This window comes from Bufo bufo, chromosome 2 (assembly GCF_905171765.1).
Source record: "Bufo bufo chromosome 2, aBufBuf1.1, whole genome shotgun sequence".
NCBI classification, from domain to species: domain Eukaryota; kingdom Metazoa; phylum Chordata; class Amphibia; order Anura; family Bufonidae; genus Bufo; species Bufo bufo.
In genome coordinates, this window is record NC_053390.1 from 777,728,407 (window position 1) to 777,744,918 (window position 16,512).

Below are 16,512 nucleotides of genomic sequence, written 5' to 3' on the forward strand. Positions count from 1 at the left end.
AACTGTTATGTTCAAATGTAATATGCCTGGTTAACCAGCAGGTGGCAGAAAATACGGCAGTGCTACAGTTAGGTAGAATGGAGTTTTCCATTACATTCTAACACCCCCCTATGTGGAGGAGTGGGCAAGTCCCACTTCCTGCAGGAAGGGAGGGGGACCAGTTTCTAGAGCAGTCTAGCTTACCCCCTGCTATGGCAGGGAAGCAAGTGCTGGGCACGTCTTTTCTGGACGTAACTAGGCCAAGCCAAGCCAGCTAGAGCACCGTCAGCTCTGCTGGATGTGGAGGTCACAGCTTAAAGCCTCAGGAGCCAGGAGGAAAGTTCCCTGGTCTAATTAAGAGACAGACTACAAATAGAGAAGTTGCAGCATGCAGCAAAAGCAAAGTTATACAGTCAGCCTGTCAGTACAGCAGAGCCAGAGAGCAACAGTTGTAGCAAAGAGTTTCATGCTAAAGCCTGCTGGGACCAAGACAAAGCCTGTAAACCGTTTTGGAGAACGTTTATACAAAGTAAAGCTGCTTTTCAACTGCATCTCAAGGTCAGGACTCAAGTTATTCTTTTATCCCTCAACTATTCCCCCTATTTGTTTGCTTCGGAGCCAACGCCTGGGGTCCAGCCGTATCCAGGTAGGAGCACCATGACACTCACAACTCACATAAAGGGACATTTTAGGCCACCCTATACCACTCGGCCATTCCTACACTTGGGTACCACCACCAATTACAAAAAGGGACCTGGCTGTTGCCGCTGCGTTGTACTGTGAAAATAAAAACTCAACAAAGACCAGCATCAAAAAGACAGGCAAAATATTTTAAATGGGTTTTCTAGGAGTACAATATTGATGGCCTATCCTCAGGAGAGGTCATCAGTATCTGAGAGGAGGAGTCCCGGGCCTATTCACTTGAAAGGGACTCAGCTGCACCCAGGCCATGTGATCGATGAACATGACGTCACATGGATGCAACTGCTTTGGGGAAAATGCCTGAATCTAGGATAAGTCCTTTAAATCTGTACACAGAGTTTTTTTAGTCTAACTATTGCTTGATGGTCTATGTATGAACACATTTGCTTCTCTGGGGTTGCCCATTCATTTTGTGGGAACTATGTAAAACTAAATTTCCTCTTTGAAAACTTTGCCCACCTACAGATTTATCTTGTAATCAGTTGACCCCTGAGTTGGCACCACCTTGAAAAGGGGTAGTCCAATTGGGAAAAATCACGTTAACCATTTGCAATATTTGACATTGACCACAAGTGTACATTCAGCAGCTAAAGCCGTGCACCTAACCTCCAAAAGAACAACATTCAGAGGTTCATCCTTCTGGGCACCATAGACACTGTATGTGAATTTATTGAACAACCGTCAACTGAATATTGTTGTACTATCATTCATTCTTCATTACTTGCATATTACACAGGTATGGCCCTAGGGGAGATATGTATCACACAAGATCCAGTATTAAATGTGTATCAGTCGCATATTGCAAGAATAAGCTGCCACTGGAACAGTGACAAGGGTCAACAGTTCAGAATCGTATGGAGAAAGCATAATTCAAGTCCTGGAGAAGAGAATGGGACCGAGTTATGTTCTGTTTTGAGGACTGAGAACAGCAGCAATTCAGAAGTAAGAAGTAATATAACTTGCAATGCGACCAATAATTCTTCACTCCTGACCATACATGGGGTCACCAAGGATGATGGTGGGAAGTATGTCTGTGAGGTTACTAGAGAAATACCAACACTGAAGAAAGGAAGAGGGGACGGGACACAATTATATGTCCAGGATGATATTAGAGCTGGTAAGTAGATGTAATCGCACTGCAACTTAAATATTTCAACTATGACTGTTACAGTGTGTTAATTTACCCTATTGCAATTGTATACGTTGGTGTTGCAGCCTTTGATCTATGTAACCATGGCTGCCACCAGAAATATGAGGGGCACATACAGGCCTTTTTATAGTTAAAGATTATGTTATCCTGCTCCCACCCACCACTGTGGGTCCAATTCCACAAAGAGTTGGGATTTGAAGTAAATTTTTTCACCACCATAAAATGTCATGTAAAAATATAGCACTATGCTGCTTACATACAGTCAGGTCAATAAATATTGGGACATCGACACAATTCTAACATTTTGGGCTTTATACACGACCACAATGGATTTGAAATTAAACAAACAAGATGTGCTTTAACTGCAGACTGTCCGCTTTGAGGGTATTTACATCCAAATCAGGTGAACAGTGTAGGAATTACAACAGTTTGCATATGTGCCTCCCACTTGTTAAGGGACCAAAAGTAATGGGACAGAAAAATAATCATAAATCAAACTTTCACTTTTTAATATTTTGTTGCAAATCCTTTGCAGTCAATTACAGCCTGAAGTCTGGAACGCATAGACATAACCCGACGCTGGGTTTCATCCCTGGTGATGCTCTGCCAGGCCTCTACTGCAACGGTCTTCAGTTCCTGATTGTTCTTGGGGCATTTTCCCTTCAGTTCTGTCTTCAGCAAGTGAAATGCATGCTCAATCGGATTCAGGTCAGGTGATTGCATAACATTCCACTTCTTTCCCTTAAAAAACTCTTTGTTTGCTTTTGCAGTATGCTTTGGGTCATTGTCCATCTGTACTGTGAAGCGCCGTCCAATGAGTTCTGAAGCATTTGGCTGAATATGAGCAGATAATATTGCCCGAAACACTTCAGAATTCATCCTACTGCTTTTGTCAGCAGTCACATCATCAATAAATACAAGAGAACCAGTTTTATTGGCAGCCATACATGCCCACGCCATCACACTACCACCACCATGCTTCACTGATGAGGTGGTATGCTTAGGATCAGGAGCAGTTCCTTTCCTTCTCCATACTCTTCTCTTCCCATCACTCTGGTACAAGTTGATCTTGGTCTCATCTGTCCATAGGATGTTGTTCCAGAACTGTGAAGGCTTTTTTAGATGTTGTTTGGCAAACTCTAATCTGGCCTTCCTGTTTTGAGGCTCATCAATGGTTTACATCTTGTGGTGAACCCTCTGTATTCACTCTGGTGAAGTATTCTCTTGATTGTTGACTTTGATACACATACACCTACCTCTTGGAGAGTGTTCTTGATCTGGCCAACTGTTGTGAAGGGTGTTTTCTTCACCAGGGGAAGAATTCTTTGGTCATCCACCACAGTTGTTTTCCGTGGTCTTCCGGGTCTTTTGGTGTTGCTGAGCTCACCGGTGCATTCCTTCTTTTTAAGAATGTTCCAAACAGTTGTTTTGGCCTCGCCTAATGTTTTTGCTATCTCTCTGATGGGTTTGTTTTTTCAGCCTAATGATGGCTTGCTTTACTGATAGTGACAGCTCTTTGGATCTCATCTTGAGAGTTGACAGCAACAGATTCCAAATGCAAATAGCACCCTTGAAATGAACTCTGGACCTTTTATCTGCTCATTGTAATTAGGATAATGAGGGAATAACACACACCTGGCCATGGAACAGCTGAGAAGCCAATTGTCCCATTACTTTTGGTGCCTTAACAAGTGGGAGGCACATATGCAAACTGTTGTAATTCCTACACCGTTCACCTGATTTGGATGTAAATACCCTCAAATTAAAGCAGACAGTCTGCAGTTAAAGCACATCTTGGTCGTTTCATTTCAAATCCATTGTGGTGGTGTATAGAGCCAAAAATTTTAGAATTGTGTCGAAGTCCAAATATTTATGGACCTGACTGTACATTAGTACTGCTGTGAGTGCAACAATATTATATGTTGTGTCAGTATTAACTTTGTTCTAGAATTATATTTATATGTCTTCTTTGGTCTTGAGGTAGTCTGCAGACCTAGTCATGATTCTGGGAAGCGCACCAGTTCTGGGCGTGCAGCCAAAGTGTGAACAAGGAGACAAAAACATAGAGAAGGGGAGTATGTACAAGGGGAGTACAAGGGATCATCCTTCTTCTGTTTCAATCAATGTAAATGTCAAATGTTATGTTTATGGTTTATGAAAGTTGGCATGTATCCCCCACCTTATCTGTAAGGGCGGCAGGCTCGGACTGGCCCACAGGGATACAGGGGAATTCCACGGTGGGCCCCTAGTCTTCCACCCCCTGCACAAGGCACATGACACATTAGGCTTACTGCGCTACATACATATATACAATGTACAGCACCTCAACCAACCTGTTCATATAAAAAACGTTATTATTATATTTGAATGTATCCGTACGGTGGACCCCCAAAATAAATTTTACTGGTGGGCTCTAGATTCCCCAGTCCGACGCTGAACATGGTTATAACGGAAAATAACAGAATCCATAAGACGGAAGTCAAAACGGAAGCCTTTAAGAGGCATTCTTTTGATTCTTCATAATACAAGTCTATGGGCAGCAGAACGCATCCGTCCTGGTTTCCATTATGCAGGAGTCCAGTCCTGCATAACGGAAACCAGGACGGATACGTTATGTTGCCCATAGACTTGTATTATGATGGAATGCAAAACAGAAGCCTTTAAAAGGCATTCCGTTTTGTTTTCCGTCATAATAGAAGTCTATAGGAATCATAACTAGACAGGGCCGGACTGGCCTACCGGGATACCGGGAAATTTCCCTGTAGGCCGCCGGCCCTGGGGGCGCTTTAAGATGTGCCTGCACTTTCGGCGGCCGGCGGGCCGAATCCGAAAGCTCTGATGTAGTGGTGGAGCTGAGCAGGCTGAGCAGGCCGGCCACCTGGTGTCCCTCCGACCACCTGGTGTCGCTGTGATTTGCAGGCTCGTCCCGAAAGCGGCAGCCCGTGATCCTGGCCCGGCCTGGCTGGCTGTCCTGTGTGTGGCCGCCCCTCTCTTCCTGCATGTGGCCTCAGGCTCCCGCCGCCTCCATAGCCCGGGGCTGCGGGGCCTAACCTCCAGATTCAATATGCCGGGCCCAGGCCGCAGACCGGAAGAAGAGCCCGACCTGTGTGTATGTCGTCGTCACCGCAAGGAGATTGGGGCAGTTGACAGCAGGGCTCTGGCTGGAGGTAGCACTTTGTGAAAGGTTGTCACACAGGTTGTCAGGGGCTGGGAGTGGAGAACATCTTGGTGTGTAAACTGGTGTCACTGTGCTGTACCAAGGATCTGCTGGGCATGGTGCCTCCCCAGAGGGCAGGGAATCAGATTGACTGAGGAGGGCTTGTACTTTGGAGAAGAATATGTGGCTTCATGTGACAGAGCAGAGGAATGGCACAGAATAGTGGGTGGATGAGGATACGTCGTGTCTCCAGGAGCTCTGCCGCGGACATCTCCAAGTGACAGACACTGCTGGACCCCCCTGGCACCCTGCACACATTATAAATGCACAGTATAGCTTTCCCTGATATGTATTGGATGCCAGGGCCATGCCCACATGTGGCGAGTGGCGGTGCATTATACACAGCAGCACGGTGTCCGGTACTCAAACAAAGTCGTGGTAGACAAATGCCCAGCCCCGGGGTCTCTCCAGCACGTTGCACAGGTAGTTATGCAGCCTCCGGTACTTCACGTTCCTCCGGGAGCTCTGGCTGCTGTTGTACGACAGCGGCTTCCCCAATAAGCTCATGCGAGCTCCCTGCTTCCCCCGGCGGCTGTCCTGCAAGCCCCCTCCCAGTCCCACACCGCTGCCCCTGCCAGTGTCACTTGTGCCCAGGAGAAGCAGCCCGTCCCCTCTACTGGAGTTCAACAGCACCCTGTTGCCCCAACCCGACTCCACATCTTTCATGCCGTAGCAACGGTCCCTGCCCCTGCCTTTACCTCCAGAGCTGCTTTTTATCCAGAGCCCAGAGCCTCCCACATCACCTCCACTATGGTTGCGGGGCATGACATCACTGGCGTGGGCACAATGGGCAGAGCAGACCTGGAGACAGGGTGGCAACGCTTCCTGGCTTCAGACTGTCAGATCTGATCACAAGTTGGCACCAGCCATACATACAGGAAGGATCTGTGTGCAGGGTACCAGGGGGGTCCAGCAGTGTCTGTCACTTGGAGATGTCAGCGGCAGAGCTCCTGGAGACACGACGTATCCTCATCCACACACTATTCTGTGCCATTCCTCTGCTCTGTCACATGAAGCCACATATTCTTCTCCAAAGTACAAGCCCTCCTCAGTCAATCTGATTCCCTGCCCTCTGTGGGGGCACCATGCCCAGCAGATCCTTGGTACAGCACAGTGACACCAGGTTACACACCAAGATGTTCTCCACTCCCAGCCCCTCCCAGCACCAAGATGTTCTCCACTCCCATGCTCCGATGCTCTCCTTTGCCCTGCGCTAAATCGCGCAGGGCAAAGGCATTTTTTGAAGATCTGGTGACGTATCGGGGCTCTCCATGGGGCTGCCAGGAAGCCCAGTGACGTCACCGTCACTGATGGCCGGGATTTAGCGCTGCCCTAGCCAGTAAAACGGTAATATGAACAATGGGGTTCTACAAAAGAGCTATTGTGGGGCAAAGTTCATATTCGTGTTTACACACGTGTTTTAAAATGAATGCTTTCCCCTTTTATAAACAAGTTAATAATGACGCAATGCTGTGGGGCTGGTATGCAACTTTTTCCAGGGCTGGATTTTATCCCCAGTCTGGCCCTGTAACTAGACTTCTTAAAGGCTTCTGTTTTGACTTCCTTCTTATGGATTCTGTTATTTTCCATTATAACATGTTATAGCGGGGGGAAAAAAACGGAATCCATAGCGCTGATGTGAACCCGCCCTAAGTATTATATAATCTTATACACTGCTTCATTAACCCTTTCTAACTCGGGCCAGTTTTCACCTTCCTGCCCAGGCCATTTTTTGCAAATCCAACATGAGGCACTTTATGTGGTAATAACTTTGGAACACTTTTACTTATCCAAGTCATTCTGAGATAGTTTTCTCGTGACACATTGTACTTCATGACAGTGCCATATTTGAGTCAATATACAGGGTGGGCCATTTATATGGATACACCTTAATAAAATGGGAATGGTTGGTGATATTAACTTCCTGTTTGTAGCACATTAGTATATGTGAGGGGGGAAACTTTTCAAGATGGGTGGTGACCATGGCGGCCATTTTGAATCCAACTTTTGTTTTTTTAATAGGAAGAGGGTCATGTGACACATCAAACTTATTGGGGATTTCACAAGAAAAACAATGATTTGCTTGGTTTTAACGTAACTTTATTCTTTCATGAGTTATTTACAAGTTTATGACCACTTATAAAATGTGTTCAATGTGCTGCCCATTGTGTTGGATTGTCAATGCAACCCTCTTCTCCCACTCTTCACACACTGATAGCAACACCGCAGGAGAAATGCTAGCACAGGATTCCAGTATCCGTAGTTTTAGGTGCTGCACATCTCGTATCTTCACAGCATAGACAATTGCCTTCAGATGACCCCAAAGATAAAAGTCTAAGGGGGTCAGATCGGGAGACCTTGGGGGCCAACTGGCCCATGACGACCAATCCACTTTCCAGGAAACGGTTCATCTAGGAATGCTCTGACCTGACACCCATAATGTGGTGGTGCACCATCTTGCTGGAAAAACTCAGGGAACGTGCCAGCTTCAGTGCATAAAGAGGGAAACACATCATCATGTAGCAATTTCGCATATCCAGTGACCCCCTTAGACTTTTATCTTTGGGGTCATCTGAAGGCAATTGTCTATGCTGTGAAGATACGAGATGTGCAGCACCTGAAACTACGGATACTGGAAGCCTGTGCTAGCATTTCTCCTGCGGTGTTGCTATCAGTGTGTCAACAGTGGGAGAAGAGGGTTGCATTGACAATCCAACACAATGGGCAGCACATTGAACACATTTTATAAGTGGTCAGAAACTTGTAAATAACTCATGAAAGAATAAAGTTACGTTAAAACCAAGCACAGCATTGTTTTTCTTGTGAAATTCCCAATAAGTTCAATGTGTCACATGACCCTCTTCCTATTGAAAAAACAAAAGTTGGATTCAAAATGGCCGCCATGGTCGCCATCCATCTTGAAAAGTTTCCCCCCTCACATATACTAATGTGCCACAAACAGGAAGTTAATATCACCAACCATTCCCATTTTATTAAGGTGTATCCTTATAAATGGCCCACCCTGTATTTTTCCTTTATTTATAAAAATTTACCAAAAATTTGGAAAAATTCACAATTTTCTAAATTAGAATTTCTCTACTTTTAAAACAGATATTAATGCCTCATAAAATAGTTATCATTCATCATTCCCCATATGTATGCTTTATGTTGCCACTATTTTGTAAATGTAATTTTATTTTTTTAGAACATTAGAAGGCTTAGAAGTTTAGAAGCCATTTTTAAAATTTTAAACAAAATTTCCAAAACCATTTTTTTAAGCACCAATTCAGTCATAAAGTGATTTTGAGGGGTTACATAATGGAAACCACCCATTATTGACCCCATTTTAAAAACTACACCTCTAGAATTATTCAAAACTGATGTTACAAACTTTGTTCACCCTTTAGGTGTTCCACAAGAATTAAAGGGAAATGGAGGCAAAATTTCATTTTCTATGTATATTTTTAATGTCAATAAAAAAAAAATCTTGCAACACAGCAAGGGTCAACAGCAAACTAAACCTCAAAATGCATTACTCAGATTCTGCAGTTTATAGAAATACCCCATATGTGGTGGTAAACTGCTCTATGGGCACGTGGCAGTGGTCAGAAGGAAAGGAGCGCCATATGGATTTTGGAAGCAGATTTTGCTAGAATGGTTTTTGGGCACCATTTTGTATTTGAAGAGACCCTGACGTACCACTACAGTGGAAACCCTCAAAAAGTGACTCAATTTTAGAAACTACAACCTTCAAAGAATATATTAAGGGGGTACTGAGCACTTTGACCCCCTAAGCGTTTTACGGAATTTCAAAACACTTGGCTGTGAAAATGAAAAGTCAAATTTCTTTTAATAAAATGTTGCTTTAGCCCCAAATTTTTCATTTTCACAACGGGTAATAGGAGAAAAAGCACCCAAAATTTGTTACCCATTTTCTCCTGAATACAACAATACCCCATATGTGGTGGTAAACTGCTGTGGGGGCACATGGCAGGACTCAGAATGGAAGCAGCGCCATATGGCTTTTGCAGCGCAGATTTTGATGGATTGTTTTATGGGCGTCATTGGTTTTTATTTTTTGAGTGATTGTCTTACGTGGGGGCTCATTTTTTGCGGAATGAGGTGACCTTTTAATTGGTACCATTTTAGGGTACATAAGACTTTTTGATTGCTTGGTATTACACTTTTTGTGAGGCTGTTTTGGCGTAGTTTTAAGAGCTGGCCAGGATCAGCTTTACAGCCACACTAAATAATCAATAGTGTCAGTCAGCACTAGCTGCCGCTGACACTTAAAATTACCGGCTCTTACCTCACCGAGGCCAGGAACCTCGGTGACACATATCTTCCGTCAATGAAGGCCCCTTATGCTTTCCTACATACCTCCCCCCTTTGTTCAACCCTGAGGGGGTGAACACCCGCCAGACAGTGTACCCGGGACAGGGCATCTGCATTATCCTGTAACCTGCCTGCCCTGTGTTCCATGGAAAACGTAAGGTTCTGTAGAGACAAAAACCACCTGGTGTCGTGAGCATTCCTCTCTTTGGCTTGGCTCATCCACTTAAGAGGGGAGTGGTCGGTTACCAGACGGAACTTTCTTCCCAACAGGTAATAGCGGAGAGACTCGAGTGACCTCCACAGTGCCTGCTCTTTAACAGTGACCTCCACAGTGCCCGCCCCATTAACAGTGAACTCCACAGTGTCTGCCCCTTTAACAGTGACCTCCACAGTGCTCGGCCCTTAACAGTGACCTCCACAGTGCCCACCCCTTTAACAGTGACCTCCACGGTGCTGCCCCTTTAACAGTGACCTCCACAGTGCCTGCCCCTTTAACAGTGACCTCCACAGTGCCCGCCTCTTTAACAGTGACCTCCACAGTGAAGGCCCCTTTAACAGTGACCTCTTCAGTGCCCGCCCCTTTAACAGTGACCTCTACAGTGCCAACCCCTTTAACAGTGACCTCCACAGTGCCTGCCCATTAACAGTGAACTCCACAGTGAACGCCCCATTAACAGTGACTTCTACAGTGCCTTCCCCTTTAACACTGACCTCCACAGTGCCTGCCCCTTTAACTGTGATCTCCACAGTGCCCGCCCCCTTATCAGTGACCTCCACAGTGCCCGCCCCTTTAACAGTGACCTCCACAGCAGCTGCCCCTTCAATAGTTGCCCCTGCCCCCTTAACAGTGAAATCCACAGTGCTCACCCCTTTAAGAGTGACCTCCACAGTGGCCTGCCCCTTTAATAGTGACCCCTGCCCCATTAACAGTGACCTCCACAGCAGCTGTCCCTTTAATTGTGGCCCCTGCCAACTTAACAGTGTCCTTAAAGCGCCCTGCCCCTTTAATAGTGGCCCCTGCCCCTTAAAGGCTAGGGCTACATGACGACATCTGTCGCGCGACATTTTGTCGTGCCAATGTCGCGCAACAATTTTTATAATGCTAGGCTATGGTGTCGCACTGCGACATGTGACATGCTGCGATGCATGTAGCAGTGTAGTTGTGCCCTATGTGTCGTGCATCCCTAAAGCTGACCTACAGCAGTGAAGAAAAATGGCTGGGTTGTTATGGAAGCCTGGAGTAAAACTGTATGTATGTGGAGACTAAGGGCCTGCGAACTTCTATTGGCTGATAAGGGACATGTGACGATGTGTATGGCAGTTGGGATATGAAGAGAAAGACTTGCAGGCTTCTATTGGCTAATGCAGGTCATTTTTTGGGAATATCTCAGGAACGGTACGTCCTAGAGAGCTGTGACCCCCACAAGATTTCTTTCCAGGTAGCAAGGGATGTGTATACCAAGTTTCGTCAAAATCGATGGTTGCGTTTTATAATGATCGCAGAACATACATACAGTGCCTTGCAAAAGTTTTCACCCCCCTTGACTTTTTTAATATTTTGGTGCGGGGCGGATGGTGCTTGGGGAGGCGGGCAGGCATGCTATCATCCGCCCGCCCTCTCTCTCAGGATAGCCGAGCGTTTAACCCCTTCAATGCCGCGGTCCGTAGGGACCGCTGTATGGAAGAGGTTAAGAGGGAGGGAGCTCCTGGGAGGGAGCTCCCTCTCCCATCGGGGGTTGCTGTGCCTTTTCGGCCTCTGATGGGAGAGGGAGGGGGCCCCCTTCCTCCCCATCTCCCACCGTCCGGCTGTCCATGGTACTGATCAGAGGCTGTCCATGGTGCTGATTAGACTTCTGCTAAAGGCATAAGTCTAATCAGACTTTGTAAAGTGAAAATACAGTACACTATATACTGTACTGTACTGTATTATACAGACATGAGACCCACTGGATCTTTAAGAACCAAGTGGGTCTGGGTCAAAAAAATGTACAAAAAAAGTGAAAAAAATGTAAAAATAAAAAAAACACATTTATCACTGATTAAAAATGAAAAAAATAAAATTCCCTACACATGTTTGATATCACCGCGTCTGTACGACATGATATATAAAACGATGATGTTACTTTACCCGCACGGTGCACGCCATAAAAAATAAAAATAAAAAACTATGATGAAATTGAAATTTTGCCCACCTTACTTCCCAAAAAAGGTAATAAAAGTGATCAAAAAAGTCGTATGTATGCCAAAATAGTACCAATCAAACAGTCGCCTCATCCCGCAAAAAATTAGACCCTACCTAAGATAATCGCCCAAAAACTGAAAAAACTATGGCTCTCAGAATATGGAGACACTAAAACATGATTTTTTTTTTGTTTCAAAAAAATAATTGTGTAAAACTTGCCTAAATAAAAGAAAGTATACATATTAGGTATCGCCGCGTCCGTAATAACCTGCTCTATAAAAATATCACATGACCTAATCCCTCAGGTGAATACCGTAAAAAAAAAAACGGTGTAAAAAAAGCTATTTTTTGTCACCTTACATCACAAAAAGTGTAATAGCAAGCGATCAAAAAGTCATACGCACCCCAAAATAGTGCCAATCAAATCGTCATCTCATCCCGCAAAAATCGTACCCTACCCAAGATTTTTGCCCAAAAACTGAAAAAAACTATGGCTCTCAGACTATGGAGACACTAAAACATGTTTTTTTTTGTTTCAAAAATGAAATCATTGTGTAAAACTTACATAAATAAAAAAATTGTATACATATTAGGTATCTCCGCGTCCGTGACAACCTGCTCTATAAAAATATTACATAATCTAACCCCTCAGGTGAATACCGTAAAAAAAAAAACGGTGTAAAAAAAGCAATTTTTTGTCACCTTACATCACAAAAAGTGTAATAGCAAGCGATCAAAAAGTCATACGCACCCCAAAATAGTGCCAATCAAACCGTCAGCTCACCCCACAAAAATCATACCCTACCCAAGATATTTGCCCAAAAACTATGGCTCTCAGACTATGGAGACACTAAAACATGATTTTTTTTGTTTCAAAAATGAAATCATTGTGTAAAACTTACATATATAAAAAAAATTGCATACATATTAGGTATCGCCGTGTTCGTGACAACCTGCTCTATAAAAATATTACATGATCTAACCTGTCAGATGAATGTTGTAAATAACAAAAAAAAAACTGCCAAAACAGCTATTTCTTGTTACCTTGCCTCACAAAAAGTGTAGTATAGAGCAACCAAAAATCATATGTACCTTAAACTAGTACCAACAATACTGCCACCCTATCCCATAGTTTCTAAAATGGGGTCACTTTTTTGGAGTTTCTACTCTAGGGCTGCATCAGGGGGGCTTCAAATGGGACATGGTGTCAAAAAACTGGTCCAGCAAAATCTGCCTCCAAAACCGTATGGCATTCCTTTCCTTCTGCGCCCTGCCGTGTGCCTGTACAGTGGTTTACGACCACATATGGGGTGGAAAATCTGCCAAAAAAGAAAAATTTTTAAATTGTATCTCTATTTTCCATTAATTCTTGTGGATCACCTAAAGGTTAAACAAAGTTTTTAAAATCAGTTTTGAATACCTTGAGGGGTGTAGTTTCTTAGATGGGGGTCACTTTTTCACGAGTTTCTACTCTAGGGGTGCATCAGGGGGGCTTCAAATGGGACATGGTGTAAATAAATCAGTGCAGCAAAATCTGCCTTCCAAAAACCATACGGCGCACCTTTCCCTCTACGCTCTACTGTGTGCCCGTACAGTAGTTTACGGCCACATATGGGGTGTTTCTGCAAACTACAGAATCAGGGCAATAAATATAGCATTTTTTTGGGCTGTTAACCCTTGCTTTGTTACTGGAAAAAATGGATTAAAATGGAAAATTTGCCCAAAAAGCTAAATTCTGAAATTTTATTACCATTTGCCATTAACTCTTGTGGAACACCTAAAGGGTTAATGACGATTGTAAAATCAGTTTTGAATACATTTTTGGGTGGTTTCTATTATGTAAGCCTCACAAAGTTACTTCAGACCTGAACTGGTCCCTAAAAAGTGGGTTTTTGAAAATTTCTGAGAAATTTCAAGATTTGCTTCTAAACTTCTAAGCCTTGTAACATCCCCCAAAAATAAAATATCATTCCCAAATTGATCCAAACATGAAGTAGACGTATGGGGGATGTAAAGTAATAACTATTTTTGTAGGTATTACTATGTATTATAGAAGTAGAGAAATTGAAACTTGGAAATTTGCAATTTTTTACACATTTTTGGTAAATTTTGTATTTTTTTTATAAATAAAAATGAATTTTTTTTTACTTCATTTTACCAGTGTCATGAAGTACAATATGAGACGAAAAAACTATCTCAGAATGGCCTGGATAAGTCAAAGTGTTTTAAAGTTATCACCACTTAAAGTGACACTGGTCAGATTTGCAAAAAATGGCCAAGTCCTTAAGGTGAAATAACTTTGTGTCCAAAAGGAGTTAAGTCTGACCACAGATTTTCTATTTGATTGAGATCTGGGCTGTGACTAGGCCATTCCAACACATTTACATGTTTCCCCTTAAACCACTCAAGTGTAGCTTTAGCAGTGTGTTTGGGGTCATTGTCCTACTGGAAGGTGAACCTCCGTCCTAGCCTCAAATCACGCACAGAGTGGTACAGATTTTGCTGAAGAATATCCTTGTATTTAGCACCATCCATCCTTCCCTTAACTCTGACCAGTTTCCCAGTCCCGGGTGCTGAAAAACCTCCCCACAGCATGATGCTGCCACCACCATGTTTCACGGTGGGGATGGTGTTCTTTGGGTGATGTGATGGCTCAAAAGTTCAATTTTAGTCTCATCAGACCAGAGCATCTTCCTCTATACATTTTGGGAGTCTCCCACATACCTTTCCATAAACTCACAACGTGTCTTTTTGTTTTTAGCTGAAAGTAATGGCCTTCTTCTGCCCACTCTGCCATAAAGCCCCCCTCTATGGAGCGTACGGCTTATTGTCGTCCTATGTACAGATACTCCAGTCTCTGCTGTGGAACTCTGCAGCTCCTCCAGGGTTACCTTAGGTCTCTCTGCTGCCTCTCTGATTAATGCCCTGCTTGCCCGGTCCATGAGTTTTGGTGGGCGGCCGTCTCTTGGCAGGTTTGCCGTTGTGCCATGTTCTTTCCATTTGGTTATGATAGATTTGATGGTGCTCCTGGGCATCATCAAAGATTTGGATATTTTTTTATAACCTAATCCTGACTTATACTTCTCAACAACATTGTCCCTTACTTGTTTGGAGAGTTCCTTGGTCTTCATGGCAGTGTTTTGTTAGTGATGTCTCTTGCTTAGATGTTGCAGCCTTTGGGGCCTTTAAAAAAAGGTGTGTATATGTAATGACAGATCATGTGACACTTTGCACACAGGTGGACATCATTTCACTAATTATGTGACTTCTGAAGGTAATTGGTTGCATCAGAGCTTTTTATGGTCTTCCTAACAAGGGGGATGAATACATACTGTGAGACAGTGACAGGTCTCACTCAGGTTAGAGGCAAGGAAGGGGTGGATAGTTCGGTCCACACCTCTATTCCACCACAGGCGAGACCAGCTGGAAGTAATCCGACTGGCACAAAGCACCTCCCAGGGTGTCAGCAAGGGGGGAGTGTGTTACCTGTGGACAGAGGCCTGGAGGCTCTGTGTGGTCCAAGCCAGGAGGGCTGAGAGACCACTATTCCCCATGTGTGCTGAGACACTGGACTGGAGGCAGTGGGCGTACTGTGCTCTATACAGCCAGGAGGCTGTGGGACATTGGCTGAGAAAGCCGCTGGTGTTCACAGGGTGTGAACTGTGACTTTAGGTGAGTCAGGTTTTTATATGTTTAGTTAGAGCCCAGCCGGGCAGGTGTTTGTTTTGTATAATTTATGTTTGGTTTGCTGAGGTTCCAAATAAAGTGATGTTTGGACCTGAAACTTGGTGTCTGGCGACGATACTTGTGTGAATCACCCCCGGAGAAGAGCTAACCCCCCACAATACGCACATGCCAATTTTCTGTTTTCTATTTCTAAACAATAGTTTTATTTATATATTTTTCTAATTTCACTTCACCAACTTAGACTATTGTGTCCTGATTCATCACATAAAATTCTGATTAAAAAAACATTGAACTTAAGGCTGTAATGTAATAAAATACGAAAAAAGTCAAGAGGGGTTAATACTTTTGCAAGGCACTGTACATATATATATATATATATATATATATATATATATATATACGTCCTTCTTTATATTTATAGATTAGTCTACTACTCTGTAGAATGTATAATCCACACTGCTCATTATATGCATTCATTCTTTTTTCCCCAGACTCAGCTCAGTTAAATTACATGAATTTAGTTGGCGCTATTGCAATATTACCTTTTGTGGCCCTCACAGCATACTTCCTGTGCAAAAGAAAGAAAAGAACACGTACGTATTCATAAAAGTGTAGTACATTCCGAATTTAGACTTACTAAATGGTTAACTGGATCTTTGTTGTTTTCTGAAGACCTGACCTGTGGACATACAGGTGTATGGTTCATTTCATGACAGTGTGCAATTAAGGCTACATTCACACGACCCTATGAATGAGTCCGCATCGCAGAACTGGTGTGGACCCAATTATTTCAATGGTGCCTCAAAATCTGCGAACAGCACACCGTGTGCAGTTCGCATCCGTGGTTCCGTGGCCCCGAAAAAAAATAAATAAATAGAGCATGTCCTATTCTTGTCCACAATTGCAAACAATAATAGGCATTTTCTATGATAGTGGCGGCATGTGCGATCCGCAAATTGCAGAACGCACAAGAGCCGGTATCCGTGTTTTGGAAAACACTATGGTCGTGTGAATGTAGCCTAATCAGCTGAATAAGCTGTGGATTTTAAAATTTCATTATTTTCTTTCTATTGTGTGTCAATGGGGCGTACAATACCCTATTCTCTTGCAATAGTTAACAAATGTCCAAATCGAGGTCCTGACAGAATCCTGAACATGTGAACAGGACCTAGTAGTACTGTCGCTATAAGGCTACCTGTTCACATACCCGTTGTGAACTCCTGTAGCCTGTTCCAGCTTTTGGACCAACTTTTTGCCAGA

General features: G+C 43.7%; 1 long non-coding RNA gene across 1 annotated transcript; it reads right to left on the bottom strand.

Moving 5' to 3' along the window:
- Positions 1 to 1,529: 1,529 nt before the first annotated feature.
- On the bottom strand, positions 1,530 to 15,848 carry LOC120991814. The gene is made up of 4 exons (XR_005776822.1): positions 15,764 to 15,848; positions 12,585 to 12,595; positions 10,784 to 10,786; positions 1,530 to 1,795 (listed from the first exon to the last, which is right to left on the bottom strand). It is a non-coding gene; the product is annotated as an uncharacterized LOC120991814 (long non-coding RNA).
- Positions 15,849 to 16,512: the final 664 nt, after the last annotated feature.